Below are 15,915 nucleotides of genomic sequence, written 5' to 3'. Positions count from 1 at the left end.
GGAATATCTGAGACAGAACTTTTCTGACCATAACCCATTACTGTTGTCGTACTGATTCCACAGAGATAGACCTCCAATCCCAATGTGTAGACTCAATCCCCTGTCCCTAGAGGACAGACCATTTAGTGATTCCCTGTATTTCCTTGTTGAAAGTTTTTTTGTTGAAAATGCACATTCCACCTCATCAGTATTGATTAAATGGGAAGCGTTTAAGGGGGTGGTGTGGGGCTACTGCATGGGGGAAATCAGGTAGTGGGAACTGCGGGCATTAGATAACATACAGGGAGAGGATATAAAGGCACGCACACGCCTTCAAGACACGCGCGCAATACAATGACGCCCTAGAGAGACTAAGATCCTATGATTATAGAGCCTACATGGACAAAGTGCAGGGGGAGGAGGTGTAAGCTGGTCACCTGTTGGCTTGGCTAATTAGGCCGAAAACTCATGGGTCTCCAATTATGCACAGGGTAAATTAATGGCTTATTTCAGAGCTATTATGAGACTCTCTATGCTGCCCCCCCCGAGCCCCAACTGTTCATCTTAGTGCCTATCTAGACCCGTTAAACCTCCGTACTCTGCCAGGGAGGAATTGGGTGGACCCGTGACCCTACAGAAAGTTCAAAGGGCTATCACCTCTATGGCCAATGGGAAGAACCCAGGCCCGGATGGGCTCCCAGTGGAGTTTTATATGAATGCAGAGTCTTTACAACTAGGCCACTTACCGGTAAACACGCAGGGATGCATTGGTGATACCGCTCCCCAGACCCTGGGGTAAAAGACTATGGACCCCTCTCCATTATCAAAACCGATTTTAAAATACTCAGCAAGATATTGGTACTCAGACTACTCCCACATATGAAGAGACTCATCAATGCTGGCCAAAATGGGTTTATCCCTTCCCGCAGCCCCTCGTACAACTTGTGTAGGTTATATTCAGTGCTTTACCACCCAGAGGCACAGACCCTTCGACAGGCCGCTGTTTTGTCAATCTACCTGGAGAAGGCCTTTGACACCGTGAGCTGGGATTACTTGTTCAATGTCATGGGGGGCCTGGGCTTAGGGGAGGGTTAGGTGAAGTGGGTGTGACTATTACACACATGCCCCACGGTGAGGGTCAAGACAAGTAATAATATTTCCTGCCCCCTGCCGCCACTTTTATTTGCCTTGGCGATAGAGCCCCTAGTCGAGTTTTGCATCAGGGAGGGGAGGGCATGGGACTGACGATCGGGGGACGAACATACACCATCTCCCTTTATGCGGATGACCTATTGGTTTATCTGTGTGACATTGAAAACGACATGGAGACTGCCCTACGACTCTTAGAAGCTTTTGGGGGAATGTCGGGTGAGTGGGTCAATAAGCATACCATGTACCCTGTGGGTGGACATTTGACCCGACCTCTGGGCTTGCCTGCGGACCTCAACTTGGTGTCAGACATGTTCAGATGCCTGGGTAGCCAGGTTGTTCACTCACTAGTGGATCTGAGGGAAGGTAACCTAGATAAAGCACTGAGATCCATCCGGTCTAAATTGATGTTTTGGCGTACGGTGCGCTTTCCCATAATGGCTCAAGTCTCCTTAACTAAAATGGTCATGCTACCACCCTTGTTATATTATTTTGCCAACTTACCAGTATCGATGCCTGTGGGACGGTTCTGACACCTGGACTCACTGGTGAGAGATCTAATTTGGGGTGATGGGAGACGTAGAGTATCACTTCAAACTGTGACGCCCCATTAAAGAGGGAGGCCTGGGGTTTTTGAGCTCTATCAGCTGGCTGCTCAGCTACAATGGTTGGCCCAATGACTGGAGGAAGTGAACATGGAGGGGACTTTCCTTATGGAACCCTATCAATGTCCTTGACTTTTGTTGGCAAAACTCTTAGACCGTACAACCCGGGTTCTCAATGATTCAACACTGCATGAAAAAATTACCAGATATCCCGAAATAGTCTCCAGTACTACCCTTGATGGAGCTGCCACACGGAGAACCGCATTCTATCATTACAGCAGAGCAAATGATACTTTGGACAGAGGCAGGAATGGAGACAGTGGGAGACTACTACCAGGAGAAAACTGTACTTCCTTTTGCGGAACTGGTGGAAGGGTATGGTCTACCACCGGGTCAGTTCCTTACATATGAGATATTGCTATAAATAAATAATGTTCACAGTGCATCAACCCACAAATAAACCAACGGTTCTTCATCTGGGCAAAAACAAGCACATACTGGAGTAAATGTCACTTAAACACAGAGGGGGATATTCTCAAGAACGTGTGATAAACATTGCAAAATTAGCTTAATGCAACTCTGCACATTGCAGTCGATCGCGGGAAAATAATGCTGTGTTAACTTTGTATTCTCAACAAGGTGGTACCATGCGATAGTCTCACAATAACGCATCAAATGTCCTTGATAAAATTAACGTGATGCCGCAAAAAATGCGAAAAACAAACGCAAAAAAAGTTGCGATGAAGCCAATCGCGATACAAAAATCTGCGAAAACCAGCGACAGGCCTGCAATTCCCACACGTCATGTAAAGCAACAAAAAGAACCACAACAAAACCAAATCAAACTGCGTAGCACCATGGATGCACTCGGACTGAGTGCGGAGGCCAGCGCAAATCCCACAAGCCCCACAGACCACCAGTAAGGAACCTCAGGTCGGGGAAGGGTAAGAAGAAGAGGAAGAGGAAGACGGGGTGCAGTCTGCAGGAAAACCAGATCAGCGTCACAGAAGTGACAGAACACTAGCATCAACTGAACGCCGATTTTACAAACGTGAATGCAGTTGGAGTGTCGAGGAGGTCAAAGGAGGAGGCCAAGAGGCGCTGGCATGATGTGAAAAGCCAAACCAAGCACAAACCTGCTTCCAACAGGAAGGCAGCAACGGTGTAAAGAGGTGGGAGTCCTGCGCCAGGGGAGGAGCTGGAGGAAATAGAGGCCACAGTCATCAGTGTGTAGACGGTTCAAGCAGCTGGGAGTTCGGACACAGCTTGATAGGACCTGACACAACATCAACAAGGTGAGTAACGACCAGGGACTGGGGGACGGGGGGAGATGCACACAATGGCACACATGCACAACGATGTGTGGCACACTGCACACCCACAATGACCCAGGATCATGTCCCTGATCCCCGTGGCACACTGCAGCACACACACATAGCAATCACAGAACATCCGACGACAATGTGGTACAAAGTGCAACACTGACACTGCAGGACACAACTGGGTCCGCTCATGTGCAGAAACAGACCAATCACACATAACATAGCAGGAAACTGTGAGATTGAAATGTACGTGTACAACCTCACATCCTTTATTTATTCCAAATGTCCACTGTCCCGCATCAAATATTGAGCACCTCCCAGTCACAGTGTACTTTGTCATACAGTCTGCATGTAAACTAGAACAATGCACCAACATACATGTCAACACAATGTCAACATGCATCTCCCTTTCACATTGCAGAGGGACAAACAACACCTCCAGCAGAGCAGACCAGACAACTCATCAGTGATGCTGGAGAGGACCACCACACCTTCGACACCGATGCCCTACAACAGCTCATGGACATTTTAGGTAACCCATCCCCAGGAGCAGGGCAGCCAAACTACATAGAGGAAACCCTAGCCCCTGCACAGACCACACAGCAGGAAGCACCCACCACCACAACTGGCTCTCAACACTTCACCGAGGCACACATCGCATTCCAAGGCCAGGTGTTGGAATGCCAAAAGGAGGTGGCTGAACAGGTGCAGGTGGGGTCAGAGCTCATGGAAGACTAACTAGATCACACACGTGGGTGTGTAAGTCTCATCAGGGACCCCCTACACCTCACAAAGGAGACCCACACTGTGACAGAGACACATGCATCTGCCTGTTTCCTGTAATGAACCACACCCAGAGCCCAGGAATTATCATTTACACACCTACACTGGACCTCAGTACCATGGCCCAGTCCACTCCTCTTACGTATTGAATGGGTGATGACAAAGCTACATGTCCAAGGTCTTACCTGCTGCCAGCGGTGACATGGTTGCGTCTTCTGTACACAGCACAATGTAATGTTGTAGGGCCTGGGGCCCTCATGCATACATTATGACCACACAGACACACACAGATAGTTTGTGGAACTGGCTACGGGCACGTGTGCCCGGCCCCTTTATTGGCAGGGTTACATGTTCAGTGACGCCTGTGCTGAATGTGTGTGGAGTGAGTGTAAGCTACCCCGCAAGGAGTGGTTGGTGCTGGCAACAACTTGAACAGTGAACACTATTAAAATGGAAACAGAAAACACCAGCCTCACAGAGACAACTGCAGAGCATCATGTTGGTAGCCGGAGCAAGTACAGAGGTCACCCAATATGCAAACAGAAGTGTCTGTGAGTTGCAGTGCACTAAGGTTGGGGCACTAGAGCTGAGCACGCTCAAGTGCCGAAAATGTCTAAGATTTTGTCCCTTTGGAATATTCCTGATGCACCTGCAGTGGGGTGTATTACAACTGCATCATCTTCCTCATCATCGTCCCAGGTCTCCCACACTGCCTGAGGTGACATTCCTGTATGAGCTCTCCACAGCACACAACTCAATCAGAAGTTGTCCATGAGTTGTGGTGCACTGAGTTAGTGGCACCTTGAGTGCTGAGCAGGGTATCAGGCAGATGATGGCATTCACAACAGGTGTGAGCAACTCCGTTAGTCTGCCAGTACGACTCTTTTGACTCTGGCAGTTGGCATTTGGAGGTGGTCCTGGCGGTGGTGGCGTGTGCCTACTGTGGTGATGCGACATCCAGGCCGGTCAGGACTCGATTTGATGTGTGAGCCCTGGTGGACCGCAGTTGAGGTCAGAGGCAGCGGACATCGTAGGGCCACATACATATGGCGTTGATGACCCCAAGGCCATCGTCTCAGAGGCCATCTAATATCTCATCAGACAGGGTCTTTGACTTGAGCTGCACAAAGTTAGTGGCCCAGGAATCACTGCGGCTGGCACAGGCACACTGCCAAAGGACGGTGACTTGCGGTGCGTAGGGCCTTAAGGACTGAGCGGGTCCTCATCGATGTCGAAGGTGAATGTGGCGGAGGGTTGCGGGAGACAGTGGAAGGTGTCCTCTAGGGCATGATGCAGGAGGCAGTAGCCACCTGGAAGCGGCAAATTGAGGAGTGGAATGCTACAGCCTCGTTATTACCACCAAGTACGTATCAGCTATGTGAGGATGAAGACAACCCCCAGTCCAGACGCCACCAAAGTTCAACCAGAGAGTGTCCATGAATGTCTGGGAAAAGACTTAGTGGCACCGGGGCTGAGAGGGGATGCAGTCTACGATGAGGCCGGTACAATGATATGAACTCTGCCATTGCTAAATCAAGACTCAGTCCCAAATACGTGACCTACTCGACCGCAGTGTAGGCCGGAGGCAGTGGTCAGCAGTGGCCCACAGCCACGTGTCGTTGGCTCATGATGCACAGAGTTAGTGACACCAGGGCAGTTGTTGGTAGTGTTCGATCACCTCTGTAAGGATGATCCTTTTTTCCTCCTGACTGAAACATGTCTTCCTCTTACACCTCTCCATGCATGCAATGCTATGAACTCTGCTATGAAGAAATCAAGACTCAGTTCCAAATGTGTGACGTACTCAAGCGCAGTGTAGGCAGAGGGCAGTAGCCCACGTGGGCCCACACACACATGTGGTTAGAATGCTATACACATATTTGGTGGCACCACATCAAAGGGAGTATATTGATATAAACTCTGCCATAAAAAATGTACTCTGCCATAGTGTAATCAAGACTCAGTTCCCAAATGTGTGACCTACTAGTCCGCTGTGTATGACGGTGGAGTACGGCAACAAGAAAGGAGTACTGCGGCCCTGTGCCACGGAGGCCGTGATGGTCGGAGAAGGCTGCCAAGGTCACGGGCCTCGGACATGGAGCTTGCACCGGCATGTGGTGGGCCCTATTTGACACATGCAGGTGTAGGCAGGTGAGCAGTCAGGCCTGGGTGCGCAGGGGTGGGCAAGACAGATTCGGGGACCAGGGGCCCGGGGTGCAGCATGCGCAGAGGATCGCAGGCAACACTGCTCGTGGTGTCGGCCACGTGGCAGGGTGAGAGGCGCTGCCCTGGCTGAGATGTTTGGCATTCCGGAAGAGAACCACGCCCAGAGTTCCATGCTTTTTATTCACACCCCTACGCTGGTCTGGCGTACGCAAGGCCAGCCCACTCCACTCACGCTTACAGGGGGGACATAACAACCTACATTTCTGCAATCTTCTCCACTAACTGGGGTGACATGGTTGCATCCACTGTCCACTACACTTGATACACCAGCGGTGTATGTCGACATGGATGTGTGTGTGGTCTGCATACTGCAGTATGGTCATCAAATCCACGCCACACTTGGCATTGTGTACATTCTCATTCATGGGTCACTTACCTCCTTTGCACATGCCTGATCATCACCTCTCCCCACAATCTGCTATCATGTGGCTGAGGTGCCCTGCCGTTGATGGCTTATGTACATGGCTATTGCGTTTTAATTCTGGGTTAGGGAGCACTCCGTTCAACTTATTTTTATATTTTTCAAAAATGGTGCTGCGGTTCCTAGGGATTGTCAGTCCCTTGGTATGAACAGCTTGTTATATTGGGTATGCTGGCCCAACGAACCGTGCACTATCCACTTGGTGCTATGCACCTGAACTTGTTATGTTTTTTCAACAAATGATAATCCTTATATATTCACAGTTGCTTCTGTTTATTTTTAAATTTTTAAATTCTTTTTGTCTTTTTTCTCATATGTATATCACCACATGATATTTCATTTCAATGAATTATATTAATTTCACAGTCACAATAACAATAACATTACATTTCATGTTATGTTCTACAATACTATGTGCTATACAATTTTTTGAAAATGCCCAGTGCCCAATGCATTTGAGCACTATTACGATGCCTTCGTCAGGGGCGAATCTGTAAAAAATAAACAAAATAACCATGTAATTTCAAATTCGAGTTGCCCATGGGTGTTTTTCTGTGTGTACCATGAATGTTATCATACCTGTTCGCGTTATGCTCAATTCTCAAATCCTGTGTAGAGAAATGTGCCTATTTAATCTTTATGCCAAGCAATATGCATGCAATTAATCCATATCATTGGACAATAATTCTGATCAAGGTTCCAAACATCAACTTACCACTAATCTTGTGCGTTCGAAGCTCCGTAAACAACAAACAAGAAACATGTTCAGTGACCTTCTCACTGTTAAAAGGCACCTACGTGTATCTCTCAAAATTCCTAAGTCTTAATATGCATACCTGCTATTCCAGCACTGTGACGTTCTGCAAGACATAATAACAAGCCACATATCCTGTATTAAAACTGCGATGTTCTAAACTACTAGTTATGTCTCAACATCTTATACATTCCGCTCCCACATACCTCTTGTATTCCACTGTTCTGTGTTCACTGTAAGAGGTAAACAAACAGATCCACTGTCAGTACCAAGGCCAGATAAGAATAATTAGACCACACCATCAACTCTAACGGTATTACCGAAATGCGTCCTTACCTAATTTCCCAAAAATCCTCTCCGTTTCGTGATAACCTGCTATCCCCTCGGAAAATATCTCAACCGCTACTGATGTTACCGCGTCTCATTTCAATGCTCCCGCGAGTCTCCTGAAGTTATCAACATAAACAACGGACTACGACGCTACCATCAAACAATGTACGGACGCCATCTTTCAATGGGTTTCTATATCGACAACTCCGTTCGCATAAACTCCGTTATGTGCACAAAACCTGTTTGTAACTAGTGTGTTCAGTGTCGAGTCAATGTGTTCATACCATTGTTTCTGTATTGTTGTGCAATAAGTCTTTTTAAAAGTATATGGTCAATGTTAGTGACTATTGCTGATCCATGTGTGTTATGAGGTGTAACAACATATACATAAACCAATGCATTCAACTTCACAAAGATCACTTAATAGGTACAGTTTTTCAATAATTACATTTCTTAGTTTTGGTTTATGAATACACATAAAAATCATCTTATCTGATACCCCTGTTGCTTATTACATTCCTGCACCAAGATTACGTTTGCTGAATTTATGCAGATTCATTTGTACTTAATTATCTCCACAAACCTAAAACCAAGTTATCTTATACTTCCTGCTGGTTTTAATCACTCTTATGTGTATAAAACCTGCCTAACAACGAAAACCAGTTAGTTCTGTTTCACAGTTGTTCTATGGTTTGACTCATTTCTCTATGTTACGTAGTTTTGAGTTGGTGTATGCTAGTATATATGGGCTTTGTTGTTGTTATCTTCATGTGATTGTCTGATTTATTGTATTCTCATAGAAAACAAGATAAATCATATTTGTCGTTAAGACCCCTTGGAGCCATCGCTTGCAAATTTTTGATCCAAAATAATTCTCTTTGCAACAATCTTTGATGGTTGTTGATCCCTGTACATGGCTGGCACAGGTTCCCACAGTAAGTTGTGCTGTCGTGTCTGGTGGGTGGGCATGTTGTTTCACATGTTGTATTATCACATCAGTTAGGTCCTGAAGAAACACCATTGACCGTTCAGACAAACCAGGCGTGAAACATGTCGACCTTCTGACAGTTACACTGGCACATTAAGCCTCATAGTAATTCACCAACCTTCTGGTTTTTTGATCTACCAGGGGCACCACGCTATTAAATGGTCTTCCTGTGGATACTCCTAGGTAGTTTTATTTATTCCTGAACATTTTTCACTGCACGCACTTTATCATTCTTGCTACTGGATCCACCCCACACACCCGCACTCACCTAACGGCTTTTCTCTTAAAGATCTCTGTGAAAGTGACCCTTCGGGGGACCTGTCGGGCATTGCAGCGCCGGCCCGACGAGGAGCAAAAGCCTGATGATGAAGCATGACATCCTTCAGGGTGTGTGAGGGCAACTAAGAGGCAAGACTCGGCCCTCTGCTTCGGGATTGGATCTTTGATACTGGGGATGAACCTCTGCCTCTCTCTTTTTTCCTCCTCCACTCATCATCTATTCTATTCTCAATCTTTCTTTTTGTTGATTGGGTGACACTTTCACCCTCAACTCGGAACAGTGACCCCTATGATTGGATGTATGAATGTACATCGCCAAAAGTTACAATGCGCGCTTTTACCTCGCAGCCTCCACATCGCAATGACTATTACTTCACACTTTTTTCCACCGCATGGCATTTCAATGCCAATGTTCTTTACCCTATGGCAAAATCCATTACGACGCATTCCGAAAGATCGCACACCACTACAACGCGTAATGGTTTATCGTTTTGGCTCGTAAACTCCCTGTTATGAGTTCGATCCCGCACCATTGCTTGGAGAACATGTTTAAAGGTTGAGACCGGGAGGAGGGCATCTGTTTTGGGGGTGAGGAGGTTGAAAGAGACGTAGAAGAAGCGGTAAATTTGAAAGAGGATCAGGGAGCCCTGCGGAGGCCGCTGGTCGGGGGCTCTCTGTCTTGACCCTCATCCATCCTTGGTGATAGGCGCTCTGCCGCCCACTGCCCCCCAGGAGAAGCTGGCAGGACTGGGTCACAGGTAACACGTCCTTTTACTGACACTTCCAGCTGCGCGCGGGTCACAGGGACCTTCAGTTTATGCCGATTCCTGCCCGCGTCGGTGTGAGACGGTAGGTGGCCCAGTGTTACGAAAACTCTGGGACACTTGTCACTGGAGTCTCAAGGGCAGCTGAATGAAAGGCAAGGTGGAGATCATTCAGCAGCGAAATAGACACAGGGGCTCACATACTGAAGAGCAAGGACTGATGCAGAAACAATGAGGTACCTCAGGAGAGCTGTGTCGGTGCCAGTACTGGAGGAGAAAGAGCTGCTGCTGAGCAGTTTGGGGCCCCTCAGCTGAGACCACATCCATTTGTGTCCCAGTCATGGAAAAGGTCGGGCTGCTGCAGGACAGGATTGCAGTACATAGCAGGCATAGAAACAAATGGGTGGATGCTAGTACTGAAATCAAAAGCTGCTGTGGGAAAAGATAGCGGGTGCATCAGCAGAGATGTGTGGGCGTCGAACAGAACTAGAAACAGCAGCTGAGCTGCAAACAAGACTGGTGCCCATATGCAGAACTGTCTGGATGTCAGTACTGGAATACTTACGGTTTGCTGCAAGACAGGCTGAAGGTGCATTTACTGAGGCAGAGCAATGTGCCTCAGTACTGGAATAGCAAGGGTTGCTGCGTGAAAGAATGTAGGTGCACCGAGCTCTGCAATTGGAATAGGAAGGGCTGCGTACATTGGAATATTGAGGTGCACCGATGGAGCTGTGCGGCTGCCAGAACTGTAATAGAAAGGGCTGCGTACATGGGAATATAGAGGTGCACCGACGGTGCTGTGCGGCTGCCAGAACTGTAATAGAAAGGGCTGCGTACATGGGAATATTGAGGTACACCGACGGAGCTGTGCGGCTGCCAGAACTGTAATAGAAAGGGCTGCGTACATGGGAATATAGAGGTGCACCGACGGTGCTGTTTGGCTGCCAGAACAGTAATAGAAAGGGCTGCGTACATGGGAATATTGAGGTGCACCAACGTAGCTATGCAGCTGCCAGACCTGTAATAGAAAGGGCTGCATACATGGCAATATTGAGTTGCACCGACAGAGCTGTGCGGCTTCCAGACCTGTAATAGAAAGGGCTGCGTACATGGGAGTATCGAGGTGCACCTTGCAGCAGTAACTTCAGGAATGTGAAATGACTATGCAAAACCCTTCCGAATTGCCCTAAAACGTGAATGTGTATTGGCAGTCACTAACTTTTGCAGTGTCACCTCCAGCCTCACAGAAATATGGTCACTCTCACGCCCTTAGCTGCACAAATACTGCAAGAGTCATATGTGTGGAATTGCCCACTGTAGTCGGCAGCTTCGGTGCAGATTTCGAAATACTTGTGATTTCATGTTCAGCAGTGTTTATCTGTGGTGTTAAGTCATTGCTGTTCTGCATGCAATGCAACGCTAGATTCTAGTTTGCTTGAGAAATAATCACAGCAGGGCTCTGAAATGCTCCAATTTATATCTCGTTTGCTTTGACTAAAATAGTTTATACCAAAGAGGTGTTTTTCGCGCGTGCATTAATTCTCCATCAAAATGTAACTGCAGAATGGTTATGTGGTATTGGCGGACACTCATTACGTTCATTTAACAGATATATGCACGTGCGCAATGTAAAATCCCTGTGATGTGGTAAACCGCGATGTGACAGCATGCGCGATGTAAAAGCTTGCATTGTAAAGGTTCCCACGATGTAAAATGTGCGTTGTAATGCCCCACGATGTTCTCTCATCGTTGTAATGGGTGTTGCCCCTATGATTTAGTGGTATGTGAGTTTGTAACATGTACATTTCCAGTGTTGTGAGTTGCATGATTGTGGAGTTGGGGTGTGTGGTGTGTTCATTTGGTACTTGCCAATGAGCAGTGCACTTCCATGGGTGCCATACTGGTAGTGCTGGTTGATGATGGACTGTCGGTAGATGTAGGAATCATGCACACCGCCTGCGTAGTTGGCGTCGATGTTGGTGGAGATTCCCCGGTGGTTCACTATTGCCTGCACATTGATGGAATGTGTGTGCTTTCTGTTGCGGTGATTGTGTGCAGTGTTGCCAGGGGGCACAAGTAGGACATGTTTGCAGTCAATTGCCCCTAACACGTGCGGGAAGACAGCTATGGCGTAGACGCCTTGCTTGGTCTCCAGATGTTCCTGCACAGTGTGGGAGAAGTGAAGGTACTAGGGTACCAAGCTGATGATGGCATCCTAGTCCGTTGTGAGGAACTTGGAATGGCCCGGCTGTGAGACTCCTCCGACTCTGGCGGTTGTTGGTTGGAAGGTACCAGAGGCCAACAAGTGCAGCACGGTCAGCAGCTTTGTCTGAGGTGGGATGTTGGGTGTCCGCTGTGTTGGTACCGTCAGCCTGTGGGCATTATGTTCAGGATGCGGAGGATGGTTGTCCTTTTGAGCCTGTAGTAGGCAATGACATTCTCTGGTGTTGGGTCTGTGAGGTTTCTGAAGGTCGCTGTCTTTGACTGCCCTGCCTCTGTGGTGGTCCGGGGAGTGGGCAGTGGGGGTCCGGGAGGGGTCCTGGGGGCAGTGGGTGTTGTGGGCCTGTTGGGGCTCCGAGCTGCATGATCAGTTGCTCCATGGCATCTGTTGATCTTCAGGTGTGGCTCTTGGCTGGGCTCCCTTTTCTGGTGCAGGCTGTCGTCCGACTTTACACCAGGTCAGAGCAGGTGTTAATTTCCTGCTGCTAACGCGCAATATCGCCTGTTTTGGGTTCTTATCGCCAATCTGGCTGGTCGTTCAGAATGTGTGATAGTTGCCTGGGTTTTCTGTGGCGATGTTTTTTGCGGCTGCTATCGCAGGTAAACTGGTGTTATGGGCTGTTAGCACCAGCTTGTGAATGGGGCGATAAATTTATCGCGACTTTGCCTGCGATAAAGTGCTGTTAACTCGACAATACATCCTTGAGAAAATGCCCGAGAGGTAATAAATACAAATAAAAATATTCCAGTAGTGCAAATGAAACTCAATGGAAATTATGAAGAGAACTTTAAGTTGATTCCAGTAGACTGGGCTTAAACGAGACCTTTACAGTCGTCCAGTAGGAAGAGGGTTTCAGATGTAATCTGGAAATGGATAAGGAAATCAAGGATATTGCCTAATCAAATTGCGTTTATGGGCACTGTGTAAATATGAAATAATGTATGTAGTTTAAAGGAAGGAATACAACCAGGATTAACTAAGTCAGACTTGTGGATCTATAAAAAAATCATTCAGAATGTGCACACTGGCATGTGATAGGCACTTGAATTTAGCCCGGTAATTATGAGAACGCGACTTGCAAAAGCTCGGTCAGGTATGAATAGGGGAAGGAGATCAGGAGTGGCCTAGATCTGAAAATTATGAATTTCCCAGAAAGAAATTAAAATTACAAGCAACTGCACTGGAGTATGGAAGCGAGAGCAGCCATCAACAGTATGCGAAGCCACGACACTCCCAGGTGTCCTTTCTTCATATTTTAATATTAAAAGGGGCACCTTCATTTAACTTAGGTCTGGATGACTTACGAGATAATTTTAGTTTGCCCACCTAGACCCCCCCCCCATCCAAGAAAAATATACAGGAGCTCCCAAAAGTAGCTGTCTGAAAAGGGGTCTGGAGACAAATTTATCAGTGTAAGTTATTAACAAAGTGGTAGTAAGTCCACATGGCCTACCACTGCTATTGCAACACTACCCTATAGAAAATAATGGGGGTAGGGACTTTTAGTTAAAACCCCATAGGTAATAATGTTACATTAAATGGAAGTATTTTAAATATACATATACATCCATATAGCACGACCATGGCCCCTTAAACAGAAGAACTGGGCACACACACAGGCTTGCTTCTGACCAGCAGGTTTTATTACGGCGGCATAATGCATTTTGGATTTACTCCTCCATCAGGTGCCTTCCCCAAACAAACAGTGCTGTTGGAGTCCACAATTAAAAACGATGCCTGCATCGCTCTGATCGGCAGAAAACACATGGTGGGCGTAGCAGGGATTTGAACACCTACGGTAAGTACCGTAGTCCAATTTTGAGAGTGTTCACGTTCCCGCCAATTGCACCTGTGTTATGGGCATTAGTCTGCTGGTCCCAGAATCCCTCACCCTACCGCTTTGTTTCCTCGGGAAGTCCCGGACTGGAGTGTGTAACCAGCTTACTTTCAACAAGTGGTGGTAAAGCAGTGGTGGGTGTAGCAGGGATTTGAACACCTACGGTAAGTACCGTAGTCCAGGTGGAGAGTGTTTGCGTTCCCGCCAATTGCACCTGTGTTATGGGCATTAGTCTGCTGGTCCCACAAGCCCTCACCCAGCCGCTTTGTTTCCTCGTGAAGTCCCGGACTGGAGTGTCTAACCAGCTTACTTTCTATATAGATACATATATATTTGTGTGTGTGTTTATCTATGTTTGAATAGTATATATTATTGCATTTTAAAATATTGTAACACATGTGAACATTTATATACATTTTTTAAACATAAGTAAATTACATATATTTAACTCTATAAATCACTTTTAATAGTTACTTAAGCATATTAAAACTATAGTTTTTTCTTCATGTGGAATTCATTATTTAAATTAAACTTCAAAAAAATATATTACATTCAGGTTAATATATGTAAATTAATTAAATATTTAATTATTTAGCATTTCTTTCTTTTGTTCTATATTTAATAAATATATACACTTAATTTAGATTAATACTTGATGTAAAAGTGCTTTTCACATTTTTCTAATTAAAAACCTTTTTTATTTTTCCCTATACTTTATCATACGGAGATCCTATGGTAAGGTACAGGGAAAAAATGTATTCAACTCGTAAAAAGTATTGAAAATAATTGCAGGTTAGATATTTATATGAAATAATTTTTTTAAATGTAGAACGAAAATGCTACTTCACTACTGCCTTTATTTTGAATTAATTGTTTGATTAATTTACATTTAGTACCTTAAAATAAAATTATTTTTCTTAAGCTTAAATTAAATAATAATACATCACCCATAAGGAAAAAATATATTTTAATATGCATAAGTATCTATCAAAAGTGATGTATAGAAGTAATTATAAGACGTTATATTACATTTTCTTAAATGTTACATTAATTTTCGCATTCAAGAGCTGTTGTTATTCGATTTGAACATTAAATAATAAATATGCAATATTTTATATATTTTGAATGTTACATTAAATGGATTTATATTCTCAACTAATTCAAATAATTTAATTTAATTACATATATCATTATTTCTTATGGAGTTTCATTTGACGCCCCAACCGCCAATATTTTCCATGGAATGATGTTGCAGTACCATTGGTTGTGTATGTGTGTTGCTTGATCTACTACAGTTTTTTTTAACAGCAGTAGGAACATTGGAAGTGCAATTTGTGAATATCAACGGACTTACTCTTTTCTGGGTGAGTTATGTACCTCTCTAACGTACCTCCCCTCGCCCAACACATCCCTATTTCTCCCTATTCCCTTTCCCTTTTCTAGTATGTATGGCCCTTTTTTCAACCTCTCCTCTGTGTCCCTATTGCATGTACAACTAAAACCTAGGTTCTGATTCACAAAGGCAACATACACTTTTGAGTAATTTTCACTTTGAGTAAGTTTTCCTCTTTTGGCTATTTACAAAATCTGAGTGTAAGTTACTACTAAAAAAATAAAAAGTAGTAAGTTCAGCACCACACATGACCAGCCATTGGTAGCGCAACACCCACCTATAGAAAATAATTGAGGTAGAAGTTAAAAAAAAAACCATAGGAAATAAATTAAATTAAATACAATTAATTAAAATAGTTACAAATACACATAAATATAACTGAATATTACAATATGTGTTAAAATAGTACAGATTTATAAATTAAATATGGAATGCTTTACTACCATATTTTGAATTGAAAAAATAATGTAACAATATTTTAACTAAAATATAAGCAAATTACTTTTAATGAATTCTATACATAACATTTAATAATGATTAATGCATAAGGCCCTGTGCCCAACTCCCTGTGGGTGTCCACTACCCAATGTGCAACAATATAGGCTTCATGCTGCAGGCGGTTGGCTGCAGGACCTTCCCGAAGCTACGCCCTGGGCCCAACCCTTTCCAGCAAGTGTCCAGCCCTACCCGTGTAGCCAGCCCACCAGCTGCATGCGGTCAGAGGAACACCTGCTGCAATTGGCTTTTGGCCCTCCATCGGACATTGGCTGCAGATCCTGGCCTCATGCCGAAAGCCAGGCCATGCACTCAACCCCTTGTGAATGCCACAATCCCCACCACACATTTTATATATTTATTCTTAAA

Source organism: Lissotriton helveticus, chromosome 11 (assembly GCF_964261635.1).
Source record: "Lissotriton helveticus chromosome 11, aLisHel1.1, whole genome shotgun sequence".
NCBI classification, from domain to species: Eukaryota; Metazoa; Chordata; class Amphibia; order Caudata; family Salamandridae; genus Lissotriton; species Lissotriton helveticus.
The sequence above is the reverse complement of the archived record's forward strand: the minus strand, read 5'-3'. Positions refer to the sequence as shown.